We start from the raw sequence: 25,238 nt of genomic DNA, 5'->3' as shown, positions 1-25,238 counted from the left end.
GGGCAGCAGGGAGAGCAAGAGGTCCACTGTGCCCCTAGGTCGCCTCTGCCCCTTCCCACACAGGCGGCCAGCCCAGCAGCTGCCTGACAGACTCTGGCTCACCCGAGCTCTCTGCCGGTGCCGGGGGCAGGAACAGACATGTGCATGTGGTTCTGGCTTGGCCTGGGAGTCTGGACCCCCTGGCTGGCCCACAGGCTCAGGGGCAAGGGTCCGGAGAGAGCACCACCCCAAAGCGCTTTTCTCCCGGGCTTGGGAGCATTGTGCGCGGCTGGCGGGAACAGCGGGCGAGAGTGCTTGCAAACCGGCCTTTGGAGGCAGCCGGGGTGGTCTTCCAGCGGGAGAGGGCCGGTTGTGCTCAGAGGCCCCACAGGCCAGGGGCAGGACCCAGCAGGGCCCCTGCACATGGCCAGCCTTGCCCAGACCTTCCTGGCCTCCGAGGGTACTGCCCCACAAAGGGGCAGGCTGCGGGTACTGGGTCCAGGCATGCCTGGGCGCCTCCCCTGGCTCATCCCCGCTGGTGCCTTTCCCCTGGGCCTAGGCCTTGCTTGAGGCCTCCTTCGAGAGGAGGTTGCTGGCAGGGGCTGTCTCCACACTGCAAGGTGCTGGAGCTCAGAGGGCCTCGTCAGAGGGAAGGGACCAGCAAGGGGCTGGATGGCCAAGACCTCTTTGGCCCATCAGCCTCAGGGCAGCAGGGAGAGCAAGAGGTCCACTGTGGCCCTAGGTCGGCTCTTCCCCTTCCCACACAGGCGGCCAGCCCAGCAGCTGCCTGACAGACTCTGGCTCCCCCGAGCTCTCTGCCGGTGCCGGGGGCAGGAACAGACGTGTGCATGTGGTTCTGGCTTGGCCTGGGAGTCTGGACCCCCTGGTTGGCCCACAGGCTCAGGGGCAAGGGTCCGGAGAGAGCACCACCCCGAAGCGCTTTTCTCCCGGGCTTGGGAGCATTGTGCGCGGCTGGCGGGAACAGCGGGCGAGAGTGCTTGCAAACCGGCCTTTGGAGGCAGCCGGGGAGGTCTTCCAGCGGGAGAGGGCCGGTTGTGCTCAGAGGCCCCACAGGCAAGGGGCAGGACCCAGCAGGGCCCCTGCACATGGCCAGCCTTGCCCAGGCCTTCCTGGCCTCCGGGGGCACTGCCCCAGCAAGGGGCAGGCTGTGGGTACTGGGTCCAGACATGCCGGGGCGCCTCCCCTGGCTCATCCCCGCTGGTGCCTTTCCCCTGGGCCTAGGCCTTGCTTGAGGCCCCCTTCGAGAGGAGGATGCTGGCAGGGGCTGTCTCCACACTGCAAGGTGCTGGAGCTCAGAGGGCCTCGTCAGAGGGAAGGGACCAGCAAGGGGCTGGATGGCCAAGACCTCTTTGGCCCATCAGCCTCAGGGCAGCAGGGAGAGCAAGAGGTCCACTGTGCCCCTAGGTCGGCTCTGCCCCTTCCCACACAGGCGGCCAGCCCAGCAGCTGCCTGAAATACTCTGGCTCCCCCGAGCTCTCTGCCAGTGCCGGGGACAGGAACAGACATGTGCATGTGGTTCTGGCTTGGCCTGGGAGTCTGGACCCCCTGGCTGGCCCACAGGCTCAGGGGCAAGGGCCCGGAGAGAGCACCACCCCGAAGCGCTTTTCTCCCGGGCTTGGGAGCATTGTGCGCGGCTGGCGGGAACAGCGGGCGAGAGTGCTTGCAAACCGGCCTTTGGAGGCAGCCGGGGAGGTCTTCCAGCGGGAGAGGGCCGGTTGTGCTCAGAGGCCCCACAGGCCAGGGGCAGGACCCAGCAGGGCCCCTGCACCTGGCCAGCCTTGCCCAGACCTTCCTGGCCTCCGAGGGTACTGCCCCACAAAGGGGCAGGCTGCGGGTACTGGGTCCAGACATGCCTGGGCGCCTCCCCTGGCTCATCCCCGCTGGTGCCTTTCCCCTGGGCCTAGGCCTTGCTTGAGGCCTCCTTCGAGAGGAGGTTGCTGGCAGGGGCTGTCTCCACACTGCAAGGTGCTGGAGCTCAGAGGGCCTCGTCAGAGGGAAGGGACCAGCAAGGGGCTGGATGGCCAAGACCTCTTTGGCCCAGCAGCCTCAGGGCAGCAGGGAGAGCAAGAGGTCCACTGTGCCCCTAGGTCGGCTCTGCCCCTTCCCACACAGGCGGCCAGCCCAGCAGCTGCCTGACAGACTCTGGCTCCCCCGAGCTCTCTGCCGGTGCCGGGGGCAGGAACAGACGTGTGCATGTGGTTCTGGCTTGGCCTGGGAGTCTGGACCTCCTGGCTGGCCCACAGGTTCAGGGGCAAGGGTCCGGAGAGAGCACCACCCCAAAGCGCTTTTCTCCCGGGCTTGGGAGCATTGTGCGCGGCTGGCGGGAACAGCGGGCGAGAGTGCTTGCAAACCGGCCTTTGGAGGCAGCCGGGGAGGTCTTCCAGCGGGAGAGGGCCGGTTGTGCTCAGAGGCCCCACAGGCCAGGGGCAGGACCCAGCAGGGCCCCTGCACCTGGCCAGCCTTGCCCAGACCTTCCTGGCCTCCGAGGGTACTGCCCCACCAAGGGGCAGGCTGCGGGTACTGGGTCCAGACATGCCTGGGCGCCTCCCCTGGCTCATCCCCGCTGGTGCCTTTCCCCTGGGCCTAGGCCTTGCTTGAGGCCTCCTTGGAGAGGAGGTTGCTGGCAGGGGCTGTCTCCACACTGCAAGGTGCTTGAGCTCAGAGGGCCTCGTCAGAGGGAAGGGACCAGCAAGGGGCTGGATGGCCAAGACCTCTTTGGCCCAGCAGCCTCAGGGCAGCAGGGAGAGCAAGAGGTCCACTGTGCCCCTAGGTCGGCTCTGCCCCTTCCCAAACAGGCGGCCAGCCCAGCAGCTGCCTGACAGACTCTGGCTCCCCCGAGCTCTCTGCCGGTGCCGGGGGCAGGAACAGACATGTGCATGTGGTTCTGGCTTGGCCTGGGAGTCTGGACCCCCTGGCTGGCCCACAGGCTCAGGGGCAAGGGTCCGGAGAGAGCACCACCCCAAAGCGCTTTTCTCCCGGGCTTGGGAGCATTGTGCGCGGCTGGCGGGAACAGCGGGCGAGAGTGCTTGCAAACCGGCCTTTGGAGGCAGCCGGGGAGGTCTTCCAGCGGGAGAGGGCCGGTTGTGCTCAGAGGCCCCACAGGCAAGGGGCAGGACCCAGCAGGGCCCCTGCACATGGCCAGCCTTGCCCAGGCCTTCCTGGCCTCCGGGGGCACTGCCCCAGCAAGGGGCAGGCTGTGGGTACTGGGTCCAGACATGCCGGGGCGCCTCCCCGGGCTCATCCCCGCTGGTGCCTTTCCCCTGGGCCTAGGCCTTGCTTGAGGCCTCCTTCGAGAGGAGGTTGCTGGCAGGGGCTGTCTCCACACTGCAAGGTGCTGGAGCTCAGAGGGCCTCGTCAGAGGGAAGGGACCAGCAAGGGGCTGGATGGCCAAGACCTCTTTGGCCCATCAGCCTCAGGGCAGCAGGGAGAGCAAGAGGTCCACTGTGGCCCTAGGTCGGCTCTTCCCCTTCCCACACAGGCGGCCAGCCCAGCAGCTGCCTGACAGACTATGGCTCCCCCGAGCTCTCTGCCGGTGCCGGGGGCAGGAACAGACGTGTGCATGTGGTTCTGGCTTGGCCTGGGAGTCTGGACCCCCTGGTTGGCCCACAGGCTCAGGGGCAAGGGTCCGGAGAGAGCACCACCCCGAAGCGCTTTTCTCCCGGGCTTGGGAGCATTGTGCGCGGCTGGCGGGAACAGCGGGCGAGAGTGCTTGCAAACCGGCCTTTGGAGGCAGCCGGGGAGGTCTTCCAGCGGGAGAGGGCCGGTTGTGCTCAGAGGCCCCACAGGCCAGGGGCAGGACCCAGCAGGGCCCCTGCACCTGGCCAGCCTTGCCCAGACCTTCCTGGCCTCCGAGGGTACTGCCCCACAAAGGGGCAGGCTGCGGGTACTGGGTCCAGACATGCCTGGGCGCCTCCCCTGGCTCATCCCCGCTGGTGCCTTTCCCCTGGGCCTAGGCCTTGCTTGAGGCCTCCTTCGAGAGGAGGTTGCTGGCAGGGGCTGTCTCCACACTGCAAGGTGCTGGAGCTCAGAGGGCCTCGTCAGAGGAAGGGACCAGCAAGGGGCTGGATGGCCAAGACCTCTTTGGCCCAGCAGCCTCAGGGCAGCAGGGGAGAGCAAGAGGTCCACTGTGCCCCTAGGTCGGCTCTGCCCCTTCCCAAACAGGCGGCCAGCCCAGCAGCTGCCTGACAGACTCTGGCTCCCCCGAGCTCTCTGCCGGTGCCGGGGGCAGGAACAGACATGTGCATGTGGTTCTGGCTTGGCCTGGGAGTCTGGACCCCCTGGCTGGCCCACAGGCTCAGGGGCAAGGGTCCGCAGAGAGCACCACCCCAAAGCGCTTTTCTCCCGGGCTTGGGAGCATTGTGCGCGGCTGGCGGGAACAGCGGGCGAGAGTGCTTGCAAACCGGCCTTTGGAGGCAGCCGGGGAGGTCTTCCAGCGGGAGAGGGCCGGTTGTGCTCAGAGGCCCCACAGGGCAAGGGGCAGGACCCAGCAGGGCCCCTGCACATGGCCAGCCTTGCCCAGGCCTTCCTGGCCTCCGGGGGCACTGCCCCAGCAAGGGGCAGGCTGTGGGTACTGGGTCCAGACATGCCGGGGCGCCTCCCCTGGCTCATCCCCGCTGGTGCCTTTCCCCTGGGCCTAGGCCTTGCTTGAGGCCTCCTTCGAGAGGAGGTTGCTGGCAGGGGCTGTCTCCACACTGCAAGGTGCTGGAGCTCAGAGGGCCTCGTCAGAGGGAAGGGACCAGCAAGGGGCTGGATGCCCAAGACCTCTTTGGCCCATCAGCCTCAGGGCAGCAGGGAGAGCAAGAGGTCCACTGTGCCCTAGGTCGGCTCTGCCCCTTCCCACACAGGCGGTCAACCCAGCAGCTGCCTGAAATACTCTGGCTCCCCCGATCTCTCTGCCAGTGCCAGGGACAGGAACAGACGTGTGCATGTGGTTCTGGCTTGGCCTGGGAGTCTGGACCCCCTGGCTGGCCCACAGGCTCAGGGGCAAGGGCCCGGAGAGAGCACCACCCCGAAGCGCTTTTCTCCCGGGCTTGGGAGCATTGTGCGCGGCTGGCGGGAACAGCAGGCGAGAGTGCTTGCAAATCGGCCTTTGGAGGCAGCCGGGGAGGTCTTCCAGCGGGAGAGGGCCGGTTGTGCTCAGAGGCCCCACAGGCCAGGGGCAGGACCCAGCAGGGCCCCTGCACCTGGCCAGCCTTGCCCAGACCTTCCTGGCCTCCGAGGGTACTGCCCCACAAAGGGGCAGGATGCGGGTACTGGGTCCAGACATGCCTGGGCGCCTCCCCTGGCTCATCCCCGCTGGTGCCTTTCCCCTGGGCCTAGGCCTTGCTTGGGCCTCCTTGGAGAGGAGGTTGCTGGCAGGGGCTGTCTCCACACTGCAAGGTGCTGGAGCTCAGAGGGCCTCGTCAGAGGGAAGGGACCAGCAAGGGGCTGGATGGCCAAGACCTCTTTGGCCCAGCAGCCTCAGGGCAGCAGGGAGAGCAAGAGGTCCACTGTGCCCCTAGGTCGGCTCTGCCCCTTCCCACACAGGCGGCCAGCCCAGCAGCTGCCTGACAGACTCTGGCTCCCCCGAGCTCTCTGCTGGTGCCGGGGGCAGGAACAGACGTGTGCATGTGGTTCTGGCTTGGCCTGGGAGTCTGGACCCCCTGGCTGGCCCACAGGCTCAGGGGCAAGGGTCCGGAGAGAGCACCACCCCAAAGCGCTTTTCTCCCGGGCTTGGGAGCATTGTGCGCGGCTGGCGGGAACAGCGGGCGAGAGTGCTTGCAAACCGGCCTTTGGAGGCAGCCGGGGAGGTCTTCCAGCGGGAGAGGGCCGGTTGTGCTCAGAGGCCCCACAGGCAAGGGGCAGGACCCAGCAGGGCCCCTGCACATGGCCAGCCTTGCCCAGGCCTTCCTGGCCTCCGGGGGCACTGCCCCAGCAAGGGGCAGGCTGTGGGTACTGGGTCCAGACATGCCGGGGCGCCTCCCCTGGCTCATCCCCGCTGGTGCCTTTCCCCTGGGCCTAGGCCTTGCTTGAGGCCCCCTTCGAGAGGAGGATGCTGGCAGGGGCTGTCTCCACACTGCAAGGTGCTGGAGTTCAGAGGGCCTCGTCAGAGGGAAGGGACCAGCAAGGGGCTGGATGGCCAAGACCTCTTTGGCCCATCAGCCTCAGGGCAGCAGGGAGAGCAAGAGGTCCACTGTGCCCCTAGGTCGGCTCTGCCCCTTCCCACACAGGCGGCCAGCCCAGCAGCTGCCTGAAATACTCTGGCTCCCCCGAGCTCTCTGCCAGTGCCGGGGACAGGAACAGACATGTGCATGTGGTTCTGGCTTGGCCTGGGAGTCTGGACCCCCTGGCTGGCCCACAGGCTCAGGGGCAAGGGCCCGGAGAGAGCACCACCCCGAAGCGCTTTTCTCCCGGGCTTGGGAGCATTGTGCGCGGCTGGCGGGAACAGCGGGCGAGAGTGCTTGCAAACCGGCCTTTGGAGGCAGCCGGGGAGGTCTTCCAGCGGGAGAGGGCCGGTTGTGCTCAGAGGCCCCACAGGCCAGGGGCAGGACCCAGCAGGGCCCCTGCACCTGGCCAGCCTTGCCCAGACCTTCCTGGCCTCCGAGGGTACTGCCCCACAAAGGGGCAGGCTGCGGGTACTGGGTCCAGACATGCCTGGGCGCCTCCCCTGGCTCATCCCCGCTGGTGCCTTTCCCCTGGGCCTAGGCCTTGCTTGAGGCCTCCTTCGAGAGGGGGTTGCTGGCAGGGGCTGTCTCCACACTGCAAGGTGCTGGAGCTCAGAGGGCCTCGTCAGAGGGAAGGGACCAGCAAGGGGCTGGATGGCCAAGACCTCTTTGGCCCAGCAGCCTCAGGGCAGCAGGGAGAGCAAGAGGTCCACTGTGCCCCTAGGTCGGCTCTGCCCCTTCCCACACAGGCGGCCAGCCCAGCAGCTGCCTGACAGACTCTGGCTCCCCCGAGCTCTCTGCCGGTGCCGGGGGCAGGAACAGACGTGTGCATGTGGTTCTGGCTTGGCCTGGGAGTCTGGACCTCCTGGCTGGCCCACAGGTTCAGGGGCAAGGGTCCGGAGAGAGCACCACCCCAAAGCGCTTTTCTCCCGGGCTTGGGAGCATTGTGCGCGGCTGGCGGGAACAGCGGGCGAGAGTGCTTGCAAACCGGCCTTTGGAGGCAGCCGGGGAGGTCTTCCAGCGGGAGAGGGCCGGTTGTGCTCAGAGGCCCCACAGGCCAGGGGCAGGACCCAGCAGGGCCCCTGCACCTGGCCAGCCTTGCCCAGACCTTCCTGGCCTCCGAGGGTACTGCCCCACCAAGGGGCAGGCTGCGGGTACTGGGTCCAGACATGCCTGGGCGCCTCCCCTGGCTCATCCCCGCTGGTGCCTTTCCCCTGGGCCTAGGCCTTGCTTGAGGCCTCCTTGGAGAGGAGGTTGCTGGCAGGGGCTGTCTCCACACTGCAAGGTGCTTGAGCTCAGAGGGCCTCGTCAGAGGGAAGGGACCAGCAAGGGGCTGGATGGCCAAGACCTCTTTGGCCCAGCAGCCTCAGGGCAGCAGGGAGAGCAAGAGGTCCACTGTGCCCCTAGGTCGGCTCTGCCCCTTCCCAAACAGGCGGCCAGCCCAGCAGCTGCCTGACAGACTCTGGCTCCCCCGAGCTCTCTGCCGGTGCCGGGGGCAGGAACAGACATGTGCATGTGGTTCTGGCTTGGCCTGGGAGTCTGGACCCCCTGGCTGGCCCACAGGCTCAGGGGCAAGGGTCCGGAGAGAGCACCACCCCAAAGCGCTTTTCTCCCGGGCTTGGGAGCATTGTGCGCGGCTGGCGGGAACAGCGGGCGAGAGTGCTTGCAAACCGGCCTTTGGAGGCAGCCGGGGAGGTCTTCCAGCGGGAGAGGGCCGGTTGTGCTCAGAGGCCCCACAGGCAAGGGGCAGGACCCAGCAGGGCCCCTGCACATGGCCAGCCTTGCCCAGGCCTTCCTGGCCTCCGGGGGCACTGCCCCAGCAAGGGGCAGGCTGTGGGTACTGGGTCCAGACATGCCGGGGCGCCTCCCCGGGCTCATCCCCGCTGGTGCCTTTCCCCTGGGCCTAGGCCTTGCTTGAGGCCTCCTTCGAGAGGAGGTTGCTGGCAGGGGCTGTCTCCACACTGCAAGGTGCTGGAGCTCAGAGGGCCTCGTCAGAGGGAAGGGACCAGCAAGGGGCTGGATGGCCAAGACCTCTTTGGCCCATCAGCCTCAGGGCAGCAGGGAGAGCAAGAGGTCCACTGTGGCCCTAGGTCGGCTCTTCCCCTTCCCACACAGGCGGCCAGCCCAGCAGCTGCCTGACAGACTCTGGCTCCCCCGAGCTCTCTGCCGGTGCCGGGGGCAGGAACAGACGTGTGCATGTGGTTCTGGCTTGGCCTGGGAGTCTGGACCCCCTGGTTGGCCCACAGGCTCAGGGGCAAGGGTCCGGAGAGAGCACCACCCCGAAGCGCTTTTCTCCCGGGCTTGGGAGCATTGTGCGCGGCTGGCGGGAACAGCGGGCGAGAGTGCTTGCAAACCGGCCTTTGGAGGCAGCCGGGGAGGTCTTCCAGCGGGAGAGGGCCGGTTGTGCTCAGAGGCCCCACAGGCCAGGGGCAGGACCCAGCAGGGCCCCTGCACCTGGCCAGCCTTGCCCAGACCTTCCTGGCCTCCGAGGGTACTGCCCCACAAAGGGGCAGGCTGCGGGTACTGGGTCCAGACATGCCTGGGCGCCTCCCCTGGCTCATCCCCGCTGGTGCCTTTCCCCTGGGCCTAGGCCTTGCTTGAGGCCTCCTTCGAGAGGAGGTTGCTGGCAGGGGCTGTCTCCACACTGCAAGGTGCTGGAGCTCAGAGGGCCTCGTCAGAGGGAAGGGACCAGCAAGGGGCTGGATGGCCAAGACCTCTTTGGCCCAGCAGCCTCAGGGCAGCAGGGAGAGCAAGAGGTCCACTGTGCCCCTAGGTCGGCTCTGCCCCTTCCCAAACAGGCGTCCAGCCCAGCAGCTGCCTGACAGACTCTGGCTCCCCCGAGCTCTCTGCCGGTGCCGGGGGCAGGAACAGACATGTGCATGTGGTTCTGGCTTGGCCTGGGAGTCTGGACCCCCTGGCTGGCCCACAGGCTCAGGGGCAAGGGTCCGCAGAGAGCACCACCCCAAAGCGCTTTTTCTCCCGGGCTTGGGAGCATTGTGCGCGGCTGGCGGGAACAGCGGGCGAGAGTGCTTGCAAACCGGCCTTTGGAGGCAGCCGGGGAGGTCTTCCAGCGGGAGAGGGCCGGTTGTGCTCAGAGGCCCCCACAGGCAAGGGGCAGGACCCAGCAGGGCCCCTGCACATGGCCAGCCTTGCCCAGGCCTTCCTGGCCTCCGGGGGCACTGCCCCAGCAAGGGGCAGGCTGTGGGTACTGGGTCCAGACATGCCGGGGCGCCTCCCCTGGCTCATCCCCGCTGGTGCCTTTCCCCTGGGCCTAGGCCTTGCTTGAGGCCTCCTTCGAGAGGAGGTTGCTGGCAGGGGCTGTCTCCACACTGCAAGGTGCTGGAGCTCAGAGGGCCTCGTCAGAGGGAAGGGACCAGCAAGGGGCTGGATGCCCAAGACCTCTTTGGCCCATCAGCCTCAGGGCAGCAGGGAGAGCAAGAGGTCCACTGTGCCCCTAGGTCGGCTCTGCCCCTTCCCACACAGGCGGTCAACCCAGCAGCTGCCTGAAATACTCTGGCTCCCCGATCTCTCTGCCAGTGCCAGGGACAGGAACAGACGTGTGCATGTGGTTCTGGCTTGGCCTGGGAGTCTGGACCCCCTGGCTGGCCCACAGGCTCAGGGGCAAGGGCCCGGAGAGAGCACCACCCCCGAAGCGCTTTTCTCCGGGCTTGGGAGCATTGTGCGCGGCTGGCGGGAACAGCAGGCGAGAGTGCTTGCAAATCGGCCTTTGGAGGCAGCCGGGGAGGTCTTCCAGCGGGAGAGGGCCGGTTGTGCTCAGAGGCCCCACAGGCCAGGGGCAGGACCCAGCAGGGCCCCTGCACCTGGCCAGCCTTGCCCAGACCTTCCTGGCCTCCGAGGGTACTGCCCCACAAAGGGGCAGGATGCGGGTACTGGGTCCAGACATGCCTGGGCGCCTCCCCTGGCTCATCCCCGCTGGTGCCTTTCCCCTGGGCCTAGGCCTTGCTTGGGCCTCCTTGGAGAGGAGGTTGCTGGCAGGGGCTGTCTCCACACTGCAAGGTGCTGGAGCTCAGAGGGCCTCGTCAGAGGGAAGGGACCAGCAAGGGGCTGGATGGCCAAGACCTCTTTGGCCCAGCAGCCTCAGGGCAGCAGGGAGAGCAAGAGGTCCACTGTGCCCCTAGGTCGGCTCTGCCCCTTCCCACACAGGCGGCCAGCCCAGCAGCTGCCTGACAGACTCTGGCTCCCCCGAGCTCTCTGCCGGTGCCGGGGGCAGGAACAGACGTGTGCATGTGGTTCTGGCTTGGCCTGGGAGTCTGGACCCCCTGGCTGGCCCCCAGGCTCAGGGGCAAGGGCCCGGAGAGAGCACCACCCCGAAGCGCTTTTCTCCCGGGCTTGGGAGCATTGTGCGCGGCTGGCGGGAACAGCGGGCGAGAGTGCTTGCAAACCGGCCTTTGGAGGCAGCCGGGGAGGTCTTCCAGCGGGAGAGGGCCGGTTGTTCTCAGAGGCCCCACAGGCCAGGGGCAGGATCCAGCAGGGCCCCTGCACCTGGCCAGCCTTGCCCAGACCTTCCTGGCCTCCGAGGGTACTGCCCCACAAAGGGGCAGGCTGCGGGTACTGGGTCCAGACATGCCTGGGCGCCTCCCCTGGCTCATCCCCGCTGGTGCCTTTCCCCTGGGCCTAGGCCTTGCTTGAGGCCTCCTTCGAGAGGAGGTTGCTGGCAGGGGCTGTCTCCACACTGCAAGGTGCTGGAGCTCAGAGGGCCTCGTCAGAGGGAAGGGGCCAGCAAGGGGCTGGATGGCCAAGACCTCTTTGGCCCAGCAGCCTCAGGGCAGCAGGGAGAGCAAGAGGTCCACTGTGCCCCTAGGTCGGCTCTGCCCCTTCCCACACAGGCGGCCAGCCCAGCAGCTGCCTGACAGACTCTGGCTCCCCCGAGCTCTCTGCCGGTGCCGGGGGCAGGAACAGACGTGTGCATGTGGTTCTGGCTTGGCCTGGGAGTCTGGACCTCATGGCTGGCCCACAGGCTCAGGGGCAAGGGCCCGGAGAGAGCACCACCCCGAAGCGCTTTTCTCCCGGGCTTGGGAGCATTGTGCGCGGCTGGCGGGAACAGCGGGCGAGAGTGCTTGCAAACCGGCCTTTGGAGGCAGCCGGGGAGGTCTTCCAGCGGGAGAGGGCCGGTTGTGCTCAGAGGCCCCACAGGCCAGGGGCAGGACCCAGCAGGGCCCCTGCACCTGGCCAGCCTTGCCCAGACCTTCCTGGCCTCCGAGGGTACTGCCCCACAAAGGGGCAGGCTGCGGGTACTGGGTCCAGACATGCCTGGGCGCCTCCCCTGGCTCATCCCCGCTGGTGCCTTTCCCCTGGGCCTAGGCCTTGCTTGAGGCCTCCTTCGAGAGGAGGTTGCTGGCAGGGGCTGTCTCCACACTGCAAGGTGCTGGAGCTCAGAGGGCCTCGTCAGAGGGAAGGGACCAGCAAGGGGCTGGATGGCCAAGACCTCTTTGGCCCAGCAGCCTCAGGGCAGCAGGGAGAGCAAGAGGTCCACTGTGCCCCTAGGTCGGCTCTGACCCTTCCCACACAGGCGGCCAGCCCAGCAGCTGCCTGACAGACTCTGGCTCCCCCCGAGCTCTCTGCCGGTGCCGGGGGCAGGAACAGACATGTGCATGTGGTTCTGGCTTGGCCTGGGAGTCTGGACCCCCTGGCTGGCCCACAGGCTCAGGGGCAAGGGTCCGGAGAGAGCACCACCCCGAAGCGCTTTTCTCCCGGGCTTGGGAGCATTGTGCGCGGCTGGCGGGAACAGCGGGCGAGAGTGCTTGCAAACCGGCCTTTGGAGGCTGCCGGGGAGGTCTTCCAGCGGGAGAGGGGCCGGTTGTGCTCAGAGGCCCCACAGGCCAGGGGCAGGACCCAGCAGGGCCCCTGCACATGGCCAGCCTTGCCCAGGCCTTCCTGGCCTCCGGGGGCACCTGCCCCAGCAAGGGGCAGGCTGTGGGTACTGGGTCCAGACATGCCGGGGCGCCTCCCCTGGCTCATCCCCGCTGGTGCCTTTCTCCTGGGCCTAGGCCTTGCTTGAGGCCTCCTTCGAGAGGAGGTTGCTGGCAGGGGCTGTCTCCACACTGCAAGGTGCTGGAGCTCAGAGGGCCTCGTCAGCGGGAAGGGACCAGCAAGGGGCTGGAGGCCAAGACCTCTTGGCCCATCAGCCTCAGGGCAGCAGGGAGAGCATGAGGTCCACTGTGCCCCTAGGTCGGCTCTGCCCCTTCCCACACAGGCGGCCAGCCCAGCAGCTGCCTGAAATACTCTGGCTCCCCCGAGCTCTCTGCCGGTGCCGGGGGCAGGAACAGACGTGTGCATGTGGTTCTGGCTTGGCCTGGGAGTCTGGACCCCAGGCTGGCCCCCAGGCTCAGGGGCAAGGGCCCGGAGAGAGCACCACCCCGAAGCGCTTTTCTCCCGGGCTTGGGAGCATTGTGCGCGGGCTGGCAGAACAGCGGGCGAGAGTGCTTGCAAACCGGCCTTTGTAGGCAGCCGGGGAGGTCTTCCAGCGGGAGAGGGCCGGTTGTGCTCAGAGGCCCCACAGGCCAGGGGCAGGACCCAGCAGGGCCCCTGCCCCTGGCCAGCCTTGCCCAGACCTTCCTGGCCTCCGGGGGTACTGCCCCACCAAGGGTCAGGCCTGCGGGGACTGTGTCCAGACATGCCCGGGCGCCTCCCCAGGCTCATCCCCGCTGGTGCCTTTCCCCTGGGCCTAGGCCTCGCTTGAGGCCTCCTTGGAGAGGAGGTTGCTGGCAGGGGCTGTCTCCACACTGCAAGGTGCTTGAGCTCAGAGGGCCTCGTCAGAGGGAAGGGACCAGCAAGGGGCTGGATGCCCAAGACCTCTTTGGCCCAGCAGCCTCAGGGCAGCAGGGAGAGCAAGAGGCCCACTGTGCCCCTAGGTCGGCTCTGCCCCTTCCCACACAGGCGGCCAGCCCAGCAGCTGCCTGAAATACTCCTGCTCCCCAAGCTCTCTGCCGGTGCGGGGGCAGGAACAGACGTGTGCATGTGGTTCTGCCTTGGCCTGGGAGTCTGGACCCCATGCTTGGCCCCCAAGCTCAGGGGCAAGGGCCCGGAGAGAGCACCACCCCGAAGCGCTTTTCTCCTGGCCTTGGGAGCATTGTGCGCGGCTGGCGGGAACAGCGGGCGAGAGTGCTTGCAAACCGGCCTTTGGAGGCAGCCGGGGAGGTCTTCCAGCGGGAGAGGGCCGGTTGAGCTCAGAGGCCCCACAGGCCAGGGGCAGGACCCAGCAGGGCCCCTGCCCCTGGCCAGCCTTGCCCAGACCTTCCTGGCCTGCGGGGGTACTGCCCCACCAAGGGGCAGGCTGCGGGGACTGGGTCCAGACATGCCCGGGGCGCCTCCCCTGCCTCAACCCCGCTCGTGCCTTTCCCCTGGGCCTAGGCCTTGCTTGAGGCCTCCTTCGAGAGGAGGTTGCTGGCAGGGGCTGTCTCCACACTGCAAGGTGCTGGAGCTCAGAGGGCCTCGTCAGAGGGAAGGGACCAGCAAGGGGCTGGATGCCCAAGACCTCTTTGGCCCATCAGCCTCAGGGCAGCAGGGAGAGCAAGAGGTCCACTGTGCCCCTAGGTCGGCTCTGCCCCTTCCCACACAGGCGGTCAACCCAGCAGCTGCCTGAAATACTCTGGCTCCCCCGAGCTCTCTGCCAGTGCCAGGGACAGGAACAGACGTGTGCATGTGGTTCTGGCTTGGCCTGGGAGTCTGGACCCCCTGGCTGGCCCACAGGCTCAGGGGCAAGGGCCCGGAGAGAGCACCACCCCGAAGCGCTTTTCTCCCGGGCTTGGGAGCATTGTGCGCGGCTGGCGGGAACAGCGGGCGAGAGTGCTTGCAAATCGGCCTTTGGAGGCAGCCGGGGAGGTCTTCCAGCGGGAGAGGGCCGGTTGTGCTCAGAGGCCCCACAGGCCAGGGGCAGGACCCAGCAGGGCCCCTGCACCTGGCCAGCCTTGCCCAGACCTTCCTGGCCTCCGAGGGTACTGCCCCACAAAGGGGCAGGATGCGGGTACTGGGTCCAGACATGCCTGGGCGCCTCCCCTGGCTCATCCCCGCTGGTGCCTTTCCCCTGGGCCTAGGCCTTGCTTGAGGCCTCCTTCGAGAGGAGGTTGCTGGCAGGGGCTGTCTCCACACTGCAAGGTGCTGGAGCTCAGAGGGCCTCGTCAGAGGGAAGGGACCAGCAAGGGGCTGGATGGCCAAGACCTCTTTGGCCCAGCAGCCTCAGGGCAGCAGGGAGAGCAAGAGGTCCACTGTGCCCCTAGGTCGGCTCTGCCCCTTCCCACACAGGCGGCCAGCCCAGCAGCTGCCTGACAGACTCTGGCTCCCCCGAGCTCTCTGCCGGTGCCGGGGGCAGGAACAGACGTGTGCATGTGGTTCTGGCTTGGCCTGGGAGTCTGGACCCCCTGGCTGGCCCACAGGCTCAGGGGCAAGGGTCCGGAGAGAGCACCACCCCAAAGCGCTTTTCTCCCGGGCTTGGGAGCATTGTGCGCGGCTGGCGGGAACAGCGGGCGAGAGTGCTTGCAAACCGGCCTTTGGAGGCAGCCGGGGAGGTCTTCCAGCGGGAGAGGGCCGGTTGTGCTCAGAGGCCCCACAGGCAAGGGGCAGGACCCAGCAGGGCCCCTGCACATGGCCAGCCTTGCCCAGACCTTCCTGGCCTCCGGGGGCACTGCCCCAGCAAGGGGCAGGCTGTGGGTACTGGGTCCAGACATGCAGGGGCGCCTCCCCTGGCTCATCCCCGCTGGTGCCTTTCCCCTGGGCCTAGGCCTTGCTTGAGGCCTCCTTCGAGAGGAGGTTGCTGGCAGGGGCTGTCTCCACACTGCAAGGTGCTGGAGCTCAGAGGACCTCGTCAGAGGGAAGGGACCAGCAAGGGGCTGGATGGCCAAGACCTCTTTGGCCCATCAGCCTCAGGGCAGCAGGGAGAGCAAGAGGTCCACTGTGCCCCTAGGTCGGCTCTGCCCCTTCCCACACAGGCGGCCAGCCCAGCAGCTGCCTGACAGACTCTGGCTCCCCCGAGCTCTCTGCCGGTGCCGGGGGCAGGAACAGACGTGTGCATGTGGTTCTGCCTTGGCCTGGGAGTCTGGACCCCCTGGGTGGCCCCCAGGCTCAGGGGCAAGGGCCCGGAGAGAGCACCACCCCGAAGCGCTTTTCTCCCGGGCTTGGGAGCATTGTGCGCGGCTGGCGGGAACAGCGGGCGAGAGTGCTTGCAAACCGGCCTTTGGAGGCAGCCGGGGAGGTCTTCCAGCGGGAGAGGGCTGGTTGTGCTCAGAGGCCCCACAGGCCAGGGGCAGGACCCAGCAGGGCCCCTGCACATGGCCAGCCTTGCCCAGACCTTCCTGGCCTCCGAGGGTACTGCCCCACCAAGGGGCAGGCTGCGGGTACTGGGTCCAGACATGCCCGGGCGCCTCCCCAGGCTCATCCCCGCTAGTGCCTTTCCCCTGGGCCTAGGCCTCGTTTGAGGCCTCCTTGGAGAGGAGGTTGCTGGCAGGGGCTGTCTCCACACTGCAAGGTGCTGGAGCTCAGAGGGCCTCGTCAGAGGGAAGGGACCAGCAAGGGGCTGGATGCCCAAGACCTCTTTGGCCCAGCAGCCTCAGGGCAGCAGGGAGAGCAAGAGGCCCACTGTGCCCCTAGGTCGGCTCTGCCCCTTCCCACACAGGCGGCCAGCCCAGCAGCTGCCTGAAATACTCCTGCTCCCCCAAGCTCTCTGCCGGTGCGGGGGCAGGAACAGACGTGTGCATGTGGTTCTGCCTTGGCCTGGGAGTCTGGACCCCATGCTTGGCCCCCAGGCTCAGGGGCAAGGGCCCGGAGAGAGCACCACCCCGAAGCGCTTTTCTCCCGGGCTTGGGAGCATTGTGCGCGGCTGGCGGGAACAGCGGGCGAGAGTGCTTGCAAACCGGCCTTTGGAGGCAGCCGGGGAGGTCTTCCAGCGGGAGAGGGCCGGTTGTGCTCAGAGGCCCCACAGGCCAGGGGCAGGACCCAGCAGGGCCCCTGCACCTGGCCAGCCTTGCCCAGACCTTCCTGGCCTCCGAGGGTACTGCCCCACCAAGGGGCAGGCTGCGGGTACTGGGTCCAGACATGCCTGGGCGCCTCCCCTGGCTCATCCCCGCTGGTGCCTTTCCCCTGGGCCTAGGCCTCGCTTGAGGCCTCCTTGGAGAGGAGGTTGCTGGCAGGGGCTGTCTCCACACTGCAAGGTGCTTGAGCTCAGAGGGCCTCGTCAGAGGGAAGGGACCAGCAAGGGGCTGGATGGCCCAGAACTCTTTGGCCCAGCAGCCTCAGGGCAGCAGGGAGAGCAAGAGGTCCACTGTGCCCCTAGGTCGGCTCTGCCCCTTCCCACACAGGCGGCCACCCCAGCAGCTGCCTGACAGACTCTGGCTCCCCCGAGCTCTCTGCCGGTGCCGGGGGCAGGAACAGACGTGTGCATGTGGTTCTGGCTTGGCCTGGGAGTCTGGACCCCCTGGCTGGCCCCCAGGCTCAGGGGCAAGGGCCCGGAGAGAGCACCACCCCGAAGCGCTTTTCTCCCGGGCTTGGGAGCATTGTGCGCGGCTGGCGGGAACAGCGGGCGAGAGTGCTTGCAAACCGGCCTTTGGAGGCAGCCGGGGAGGTCTTCCAGCGGGAGAGGGCCGGTTGTGCTCAGAGGCCCCACAGGCAAGGGGCAGGACCCAGCAGGGCCCCTGCACATGGCCAGCCTTGCCCAGGCCTTCCTGGCCTCCGGGGGCACTGCCCCAGCAAGGGGCAGGCTGTGGGTACTGGGTCCAGACATGCCGGGGCGCCTCCCCTGGCTCATTCCCGCTGGTGTCTTTCCCCTGGGCCTAGGCCTTGCTTGAGGCCTCCTTCGAGAGGAGGTTGCTGGCAGGGGCTGTCTCCACACTGCAAGGTGCTGGAGCTCAGAGGGCCTCGTCAGAGGGAAGGGACCAGCAAGGGGCTGGATGGCCAAGACCTCTTTGGCCCATCAGCCTCAGGGCAGCAGGGAGAGCAAGAGGTCCACTGTGCCCCTAGGTCGGCTCTGCCCCTTCCCACACAGGCGGCCAGCCCAGCAGCTGCCTGAAATACTCTGGCTCCCCCGAGCTCTCTGCCGGTGCCGGGGGCAGGAACAGACGTGTGCATGTGGTTCTGGCTTGGCCTGGGAGTCTGGACCCCCTGGCTGGCCCCCAGGCTCAGGGGCAAGGGCCCGGAGAGAGCACCACCCCGAAGCGCTTTTCTCCCGGGCTTGGGAGCATTGTGCGCGGCTGGCAGGAACAGCGGGCGAGAGTGCTTGCAAACCGGCCTTTGTAGGCAGCCGGGGAGGTCTTCCAGCGGGAGAGGGCCGGTTGTGCTCAGAGGCCCCACAGGCCAGGGGCAGGACCCAGCAGGGCCCCTGCCCCTGGCCAGCCTTGCCCAGACCTTCCTGGCCTCCGGGGGTACTGCCCCACCAAGGGTCAGGCTGCGGGGACTGTGTCCAGACATGCCCGGGCGCCTCCCCAGGCTCATCCCCGCTGGTGCCTTTCCCCTGGGCCTAGGCCTCGCTTGAGGCCTCCTTGGAGAGGAGGTTGCTGGCAGGGGCTGTCTCCACACTGCAAGGTGCTTGAGCTCAGAGGGCCTCGTCAGAGGGAAGGGACCAGCAAGGGGCTGGATGCCCAAGACCTCTTTGGCCCAGCAGCCTCAGGGCAGCAGGGAGAGCAAGAGGCCCACTGTGCCCCTAGGTCGGCTCTGCCCCTTCCCACACAGGCGGCCAGCCCAGCAGCTGCCTGAAATACTCCTGCTCCCCCAAGCTCTCTGCCGGTGCGGGGGCAGGAACAGACGTGTGCATGTGGTTCTGCCTTGGCCTGGGAGTGTGGACCCCATGCTTGGCCCCCAGGCTCAGGGGCAAGGGCCCGGAGAGAGCACCACCCCGAAGCGCTTTTCTCCTGGCCTTGGGAGCATTGTGCGCGGCTGGCGGGAACAGCGGGCGAGAGTGCTTGCAAACCGGCCTTTGGAGGCAGCCGGGGAGGTCTTCCAGCGGGAGAGGGCCGGTTGAGCTCAGAGGCCCCACAGGCCAGGGGCAGGACCCAGCAGGGCCCCTGCCCCTGGCCAGCCTTGCCCAGACCTTCCTGGCCTGCGGGGGTACTGCCCCACCAAGGGGCAGGCTGCGGGGACTGGGTCCAGACATGCCCGGGCGCCTCCCCTGCCTCAACCCCGCTGGTGCCTTTCCCCTGGGCCTAGGCCTTGCTTGAGGCCTCCTTGGAGAGGAGGTTGCTGGCAGGGGCTGTCTCCACACTGCAAGGTGCTGGAGCTCAGAGGGCCTCGTCAGAGGGAAGGGACCAGCAAGGGGCTGGATGCCCAAGACCTCTTTGGCCCATCAGCCTCAGGGCAGCAGGGAGAGCAAGAGGTCCACTGTGCCCCTAGGTCGGCTCTGCCCCTTCCCACACAGGCGGTCAGCCCAGCAGCTGCCTGAAATACTCTGGCTCCCCCGAGCTCTCTGCCGTTGCCGGGGGCAGGAACAGACGTGTGCATGTGGTTCTGGCTTGGACTAGGAGTCTGGACCCCCTGGCTGGCCCCCAGGCTCAGGGGCAAGGGCCCGGAGAGAGCACCACCCCGAAGCGCTTTTCTCCCGGGCTTGGGAGCATTGTGCGCGGCTGGCAGGAACAGCGGGCGAGAGTGCTTGCAAACCGGCCTTTGGAGGCAACCGGGGAGGTCTTCCAGCGTGAGAGGGCCGGTTGTGCTCAGAGGCCCCACAGGCCAGGGGCAGGACCCAGCAGGGCCCCTGCACCTGGCCAGCCTTGCCCAGACCTTCCTGGCCTCCGAGGGTACTGCCCCACCAAGGGGCAGGCTGCGGGGACTGTGTCCAGACATGCCCGGGCGCCTCCCCAGGCTCATCCCCGCTGGTGCCTTTCCCCTGGGCCTAGGCCTCGCTTGAGGCCTCCTTGGAGAGGAGGTTGCTGGCAGGGGCTGTCTCCACACTGCAAGGTGCTGGAGCTCAGAGGGCCTCGTCAGAGGGAAGGGACCAGCAAGGGGCTGGATGGCCAAGACCTCTTTGGCTCAGCAGCCTCAGGGCAGCAGGGAGAGCAAGAGGTCCACTGTGCCCCTAGGTCGGCTCTGCCCCTTCCCACACAGGCGGCCAGCCCAGCAGCTGCCTGAAATACTCCTGCTCCCCCAAGCTCTCTGCCGGTGCGGGGGCAGGAACAGACGTGTGCATGTGGTTCTGCCTGGGCCTGGGAGTGTGGACACCATGCTTGGCCCCCAGGCTCAGGGGCAAGGGCCCGGAGAGAGCACCACCCCGAAGCGCTTTTCTCCCGGGCTTGGGAGCATTGTGCGCGGCTGGCAGGAACAGCGGGCGAGAGTGCTTGCAAACCGGCCTTTGGAGGCAGCCGGGGAGGTCTTCCAGCGGGAGAGGGCCGGTTGTGCTCAGAGGCCCCACAGGCCAGGGGCAGGACCCAGCAGGGCCCCTGCACCTGGCCAGCCTTGCCCAGACCTTCCTGGCCTCCGAGGGTACTGCCCCACAAAGGGGCAGGCTGCGGGTACTGGGTCCAGGCATGCCTGGGCGCCTCCCCTGGCTCATCCCCGCTGGTGCCTTTCCCCTGGGCCTAGGCCTTGCTTGAGGCCTCCTTCGAGAGGAGGTTGCTGGCAGGGGCTGTCTCCACACTGCAAGGTGCTGGAGCTCAGAGGGCCTCGTCAGAGGGAAGGGACCAGCAAGGGGCTGGATGGCCAAGACCTCTTTGGCCCATCAGCCTCAGGGCAGCAGGGAGAGCAAGAGGTCCACTGTGCCCCTAGGTCGGCTCTGCCCCTTCCCACACAGGCGGCCAGCCCAGCAGCTGCCTGAAATACTCTGGCTCCCCCGAGCTCTCTGCCGGTGCCGGGGGCAGAAACAGACGTGTGCATGTGGTTCTGGCTTGGCCTGGGAGTCTGGACCCCCTGGCTGGCCCCCAGGCTCAGGGGCAAGGGTCCGGAGAGAGCACCACCCCGAAGCGCTTTTCTCCCGGGCTTGGGAGCATTGTGCGCGGCTGGCGGGAACAGCGGGCGAGAGTGCTTGCAAACCGGCCTTTGGAGGCAGCCGGGGAGGTCTTCCAGCGGGAGAGGGCCGGTTGTGCTCAGAGGCCCCACAGGCCAGGGGCAGGACCCAGCAGGGCCCCTGCACCTGGCCAGCCTTGCCCAGACCTTCCTGGCCTCCGAGGGTACTGCCCCACAAAGGGGCAGGCTGCGGGTACTGGGTCCAGACATGCCTGGGCGCCTCCCCTGGCTCATCCACGCTGGTGCCTTTCCCCTGGGCCTAGGCCTTGCTTGAGGCCTCCTTCGAGAGGAGGTTGCTGGCAGGGGCTGTCTCCACACTGCAAGGTGCTGGAGCTCAGAGGGCCTCGTCAGAGGGAAGGGACCAGCAAGGGGCTGGATGGCCAAGACCTCTTTGGCCCAGCAGCGTCAGGGCAGCAGGGAGAGCAAGAGGTCCACTGTGGCCCTAGGTCGGCTCTTCCCCTTCCCACACAGGCGGCCAGCCCAGCAGCTGCCTGACAGACTCTGGCTCCCCCGAGCTCTCTGCCGGTGCCGGGGGCAGGAACAGACGTGTGCATGTGGTTCTGGCTTGGCCTGGGAGTCTGGACCTCCTGGCTGGCACACAGGTTCAGGGGCAAGGGTCCGGAGAGAGCACCACCCCAAAGCGCTTTTCTCCCGGGCTTGGGAGCATTGTGCGCGGCTGGCGGGAACAGCGGGCGAGAGTGCTTGCAAACCGGCCTTTGGAGGCAGCCGGGGAGGTCTTCCAGCGGGAGAGGGCCAGTTGTGCTCAGAGGCCCCACAGGCCACGGGCAGGACCCAGCAGGGCCCCTGCCCCTGGCCAGCCTTGCCCAGGCCTTCCTGGCCTCCGGGGGCACTGCCCCAGCAAAGGGCAGGCTGTGGGTACTGGGTCCAGACATGCCGGGGCGCCTCCCCTGGCTCATTCCCGCTGGTGCCTTTCCCCTGGGCCTAGGCCTTGCTTGAGGCCTCCTTCGAGAGGAGGTTGCTGGCAGGGGCTGTCTCCACACTGCAAGGTGCTGGAGCTCAGAGGGCCTCGTCAGAGGGAAGGGACCAGCAAGGGGCTGGATGGCCAAGACCTCTTTGGCCCATCAGCCTCAGGGCAGCAGGGAGAGCAAGAGGTCCACTGTGCCCCTAGGTCGGCTCTGCCCCTTCCCACACAGGCGGCTAGCCCAGCAGCTGTCTGAAATACTCTGGCTCCCCCGAGCTCTCTGCCAGTGCCGGGGACAGGAACAGACGTGTGCATGTGGTTCTGGCTTGGCCTGGGAGTCTGGACCCCATGGCTGGCCCACAGGCTCAGGGGCAAGGGCCCGGAGAGAGCACCACCCCGAAGCGCTTTTCTCCCGGGCTTGGGAGCATTGTGCGCGGCTGGCGGGAACAGCGGGCGAGAGTGCTTGCAAATCGGCCTTTGGAGGCAGCCGGGGAGGTCTTCCAGCGGGAGAGGGCCGGTTGTGCTCAGAGGCCCCACAGGCCAGGGGCAGGACCCAGCAGGGCCCCTGCACCTGGCCAGCCTTGCCCAGACCTTCCTGGCCTCCGAGGGTACTGCCCCACAAAGGGGCAGGCTGCGGGTACTGGGTCCAGACATGCCTGGGCGCCTCCCCTGGCTCATCCCCGCTGGTGCCTTTCCCCTGGGCCTAGGCCTTGCTTGAGGCCTCCTTCGAGAGGAGGTTGCTGGCAGGGGCTGTCTCCACACTGCAAGGTGCTGGAGCTCAGAGGGCCTCGTCAGAGGGAAGGGACCAGCAAGGGGCTGGATGGCCAAGACCTCTTTGGCCCAGCAGCGTCAGGGCAGCAGGGAGAGCAAGAGGTCCACTGTGCCCCTAGGTCGGCTCTGCCCCTTCCCACACAGGCGGCCAGCCCAGCAGCTGCCTGACAGACTCTGGCTCCCCCGAGCTCTCTGCCGGTGCCGGGGGCAGGAACAGACGTGTGCATGTGGTTCTGGCTTGGCCTGGGAGTCTGGACCCCCTGGCTGGCCCACAGGCTCAGGGGCAAGGGTCCGGAGAGAGCACCACCCCAAAGCGCTTTTCTCCCGGGCTTGGGAGCATTGTGCGCGGCTGGCGGGAACAGCGGGCGAGAGTGCTTGCAAACCGGCCTTTGGAGGCAGCCGGGGAGGTCTTCCAGCGGGAGAGGGCCGGTTGTGCTCAGAGGCCCCACAGGCAAGGGGCAGGACCCAGCAGGGCCCCTGCACATGGCCAGCCTTGCCCAGGCCTTCCTGGCCTCCGGGGGCACTGCCCCAGCAAGGGGCAGGCTGTGGGTACTGGGTCCAGACATGCCGGGGCGCCTCCCCTGGCTCATCCCCGCTGGTGCCTTTCCCCTGGGCCTAGGCCTTGCTTGAGGCCTCCTTCGAGAGGAGGTTGCTGGCAGGGGCTGTCTCCACACTGCAAGGTGCTTGAGCTCAGAGGGCCTCGTCAGAGGGAAGGGACCAGCAAGGGGCTGGATGCCCAAGACCTCTTTGGCCCAGCAGCCTCAGGGCAGCAGGGAGAGCAAGAGGTCCACTGTGCCCCTCGGTCGGCTCTGCCCCTTCCCACACAGGCGGCCAGCCCAGCAGCTGCCTGAAATACTCCTGCTCCCCCAAGCTCTCTGCCGGTGCGGGGGCAGGAACAGACGTGTGCACGTGGTTCTGCCTTGGCCTGGGAGTGCGGACACCATGCTTGGCCCCCAGGCTCAGGGGCAAGGGCCCGGAGAGAGCACCACCCCGAAGCGCTTTTCTCCCGGGCTTGGGAGCATTGTGCGTGGCTGGCGGGAACAGCGGGCGAGAGTGCTTGCAAATCGGCCTTTGTAGGCAGCCGGGGAGGTCTTCCAGCGGGAGAGGGCCGGTTGTGCTCAGAGGCCCCACAGGCCAGGGGCAGGACCCAGCAGGGCCCCTGCACCTGGCCAGCCTTGCCCAGACCTTCCTGGCCTCCGAGGGTACTGCCCCACAAAGGGGCAGGCTGCGGGTACTGGGTCCAGACATGCCTGGGCGCCTCCCCTGGCTCATCCCCGCTGGTGCCTTTCCCCTGGGCCTAGGCCTTGCTTGAGGCCTCCTTGGAGAGGAGGTTGCTGGCAGGGGCTGTCTCCACACTGCAAGGTGCTGGAGCTCAGAGGGCCTCGTCAGAGGGAAGGGACCAGCAAGGGGCTGGATGGCCAAGACCTCTTTGGCCCAGCAGCCTCAGGGCAGCAGGGAGAGCAAGAGGTCCACTGTGCCCCTAGGTCGGCTCTGCCCCTTCCCACACAGGCGGCCAGCCCAGCAGCTGCCTGACAGACTCTGGCTCCCCCGAGCTCTCTGCCGGTGCCGGGGGCAGGAACAGACGTGTGCATGTGGTTCTGGCTTGGCCTGGGAGTCTGGACCCCCTGGGTGGCCCCCAGGCTCAGGGGCAAGGGCCCGGAGAGAGCACCACCCCGAAGCGCTTTTCTCCCGGGCTTGGGAGCATTGTGCGCGGCTGGCGGGAACAGCGGGCGAGAGTGCTTGCAAACCGGCCTTTGGAGGCAGCCGGGGAGGTCTTCCAGCGGGAGAGGGCCGGTTGTGCTCAGAGGCCCCACAGGCCAGGGGCAGGACCCAGCAGGGCCCCTGCACATGGCCAGCCTTGCCCAGACCTTCCTGGCCTCCGAGGGTACTGCCCCACCAAGGGGCAGGCTGCGGGTACTGGGTCCAGACATGCCGGGGCGCCTCCCCAGGCTCATCCCAGCTGGTGCCTTTCCCCTGGGCCTAGGCCTCGGTTGAGGCCTCCTTGGAGAGGAGGTTGCTGGCAGGGGCTGTCTCCACACTGCAAGGTGCTGGAGCTCAGAGGGCCTCGTCAGAGGGAAGGGACCAGCAAGGGGCTGGATGGCCAAGACCTCTTTGGCCCAGCAGCCTCAGGGCAGCAGGGAGAGCAAGAGGTCCACTGTGCCCCTAGGTCGGCTCTGCCCCTTCCCACACAGGCGGCCAGCCCAGCAGCTGCCTGACAGACTCTAGCTCCCCCGAGCTCTCTGCCGGTGCCGGGGGCAGGAACAGACATGTGCATGTGATTCTGGCTTGGCCTGGGAGTCTGGACCCCCTGGCTGGCCCACAGGCTCAGGGGCAAGGGTCCGGAGAGAGCACCACCCCAAAGCGCTTTTCTCCCGGGCTTGGGAGCATTGTGCGCGGCTGGCGGGAACAGCGGGCGAGAGTGCTTGCAAACCGGCCTTTGGAGGCAGCCGGGGAGGTCTTCCAGCGGGAGAGGGCCGGTTGTGCTCAGAGGCCCCCACAGGCAAGGGGCAGGACCCAGCAGGGCCCCTGCACATGGCCAGCCTTGCCCAGGCCTTCCTGGCCTCCGGGGGCACTGCCCCAGCAAGGGGCAGGCTGTGGGTACTGGGTCCAGACATGCCTGGGCGCCTCCCCTGGCTCATCCCCGCTGGAGCCTTTCCCCTGGGCCTAGGCCTTGCTTGAGGCCTCCTTGGAGAGGAGGTTGCTGGCTGGGGCTGTCTCCACACTGCAAGGTGCTTGAGCTCAGAGGGCCTCGTCAGAGGGAAGGGACCAGCAAGGGGCTGGATGCCCAAGACCTCTTTGGCCCAGCAGCCTCAGGGCAGCAGGGAGAGCAAGAGGTCCACTGTGCCCCTCGGTCGGGCTCTGCCCCTTCCCACACAGGCGGCCAGCCCAGCAGCTGCCTGAAATACTCCTGCTCCCCCAAGCTCTCTGCCGGTGCGGGGGCAGGAACAGACGTGTGCACGTGGTTCTGCCTTGGCCTGGGAGTGCGGACACCATGCTTGGCCCCCAGGCTCAGGGGCAAGGGCCCGGAGAGAGCACCACCCCGAAGCGCTTTTCTCCCGGGCTTGGGAGCATTGTGCGCGGCTGGCGGGAACAGCGGGCGAGAGTGCTTGCAAATCGGCCTTTGTAGGCAGCCGGGGAGGTCTTCCAGCGGGAGAGGGCCGGTTGTGCTCAGAGGCCCCACAGGCCAGGGGCAGGACCCAGCAGGGCCCCTGCACCTGGCCAGCCTTGCCCAGACCTTCCTGGCCTCCGAGGGTACTGCCCCACAAAGGGGCAGGCTGCGGGTACTGGGTCCAGACATGCCTGGGCGCCTCCCCTGGCTCATCCCCGCTGGTGCCTTTTCCCCTGGGCCTAGGCCTTGCTTGAGGCCTCCTTGGAGAGGAGGTTGCTGGCAGGGGCTGTCTCCACACTGCAAGGTGCTGGAGCTCAGAGGGCCTCGTCAGAGGGAAGGGACCAGCAAGGGGCTGGAT

The sequence above is a fragment of the Cervus elaphus genome, chromosome 5, assembly GCF_910594005.1.
Source record: "Cervus elaphus chromosome 5, mCerEla1.1, whole genome shotgun sequence".
In the NCBI taxonomy this organism is placed as follows: Eukaryota; Metazoa; Chordata; class Mammalia; order Artiodactyla; family Cervidae; genus Cervus; species Cervus elaphus.
This window is presented reverse-complemented; position numbering follows the sequence as displayed.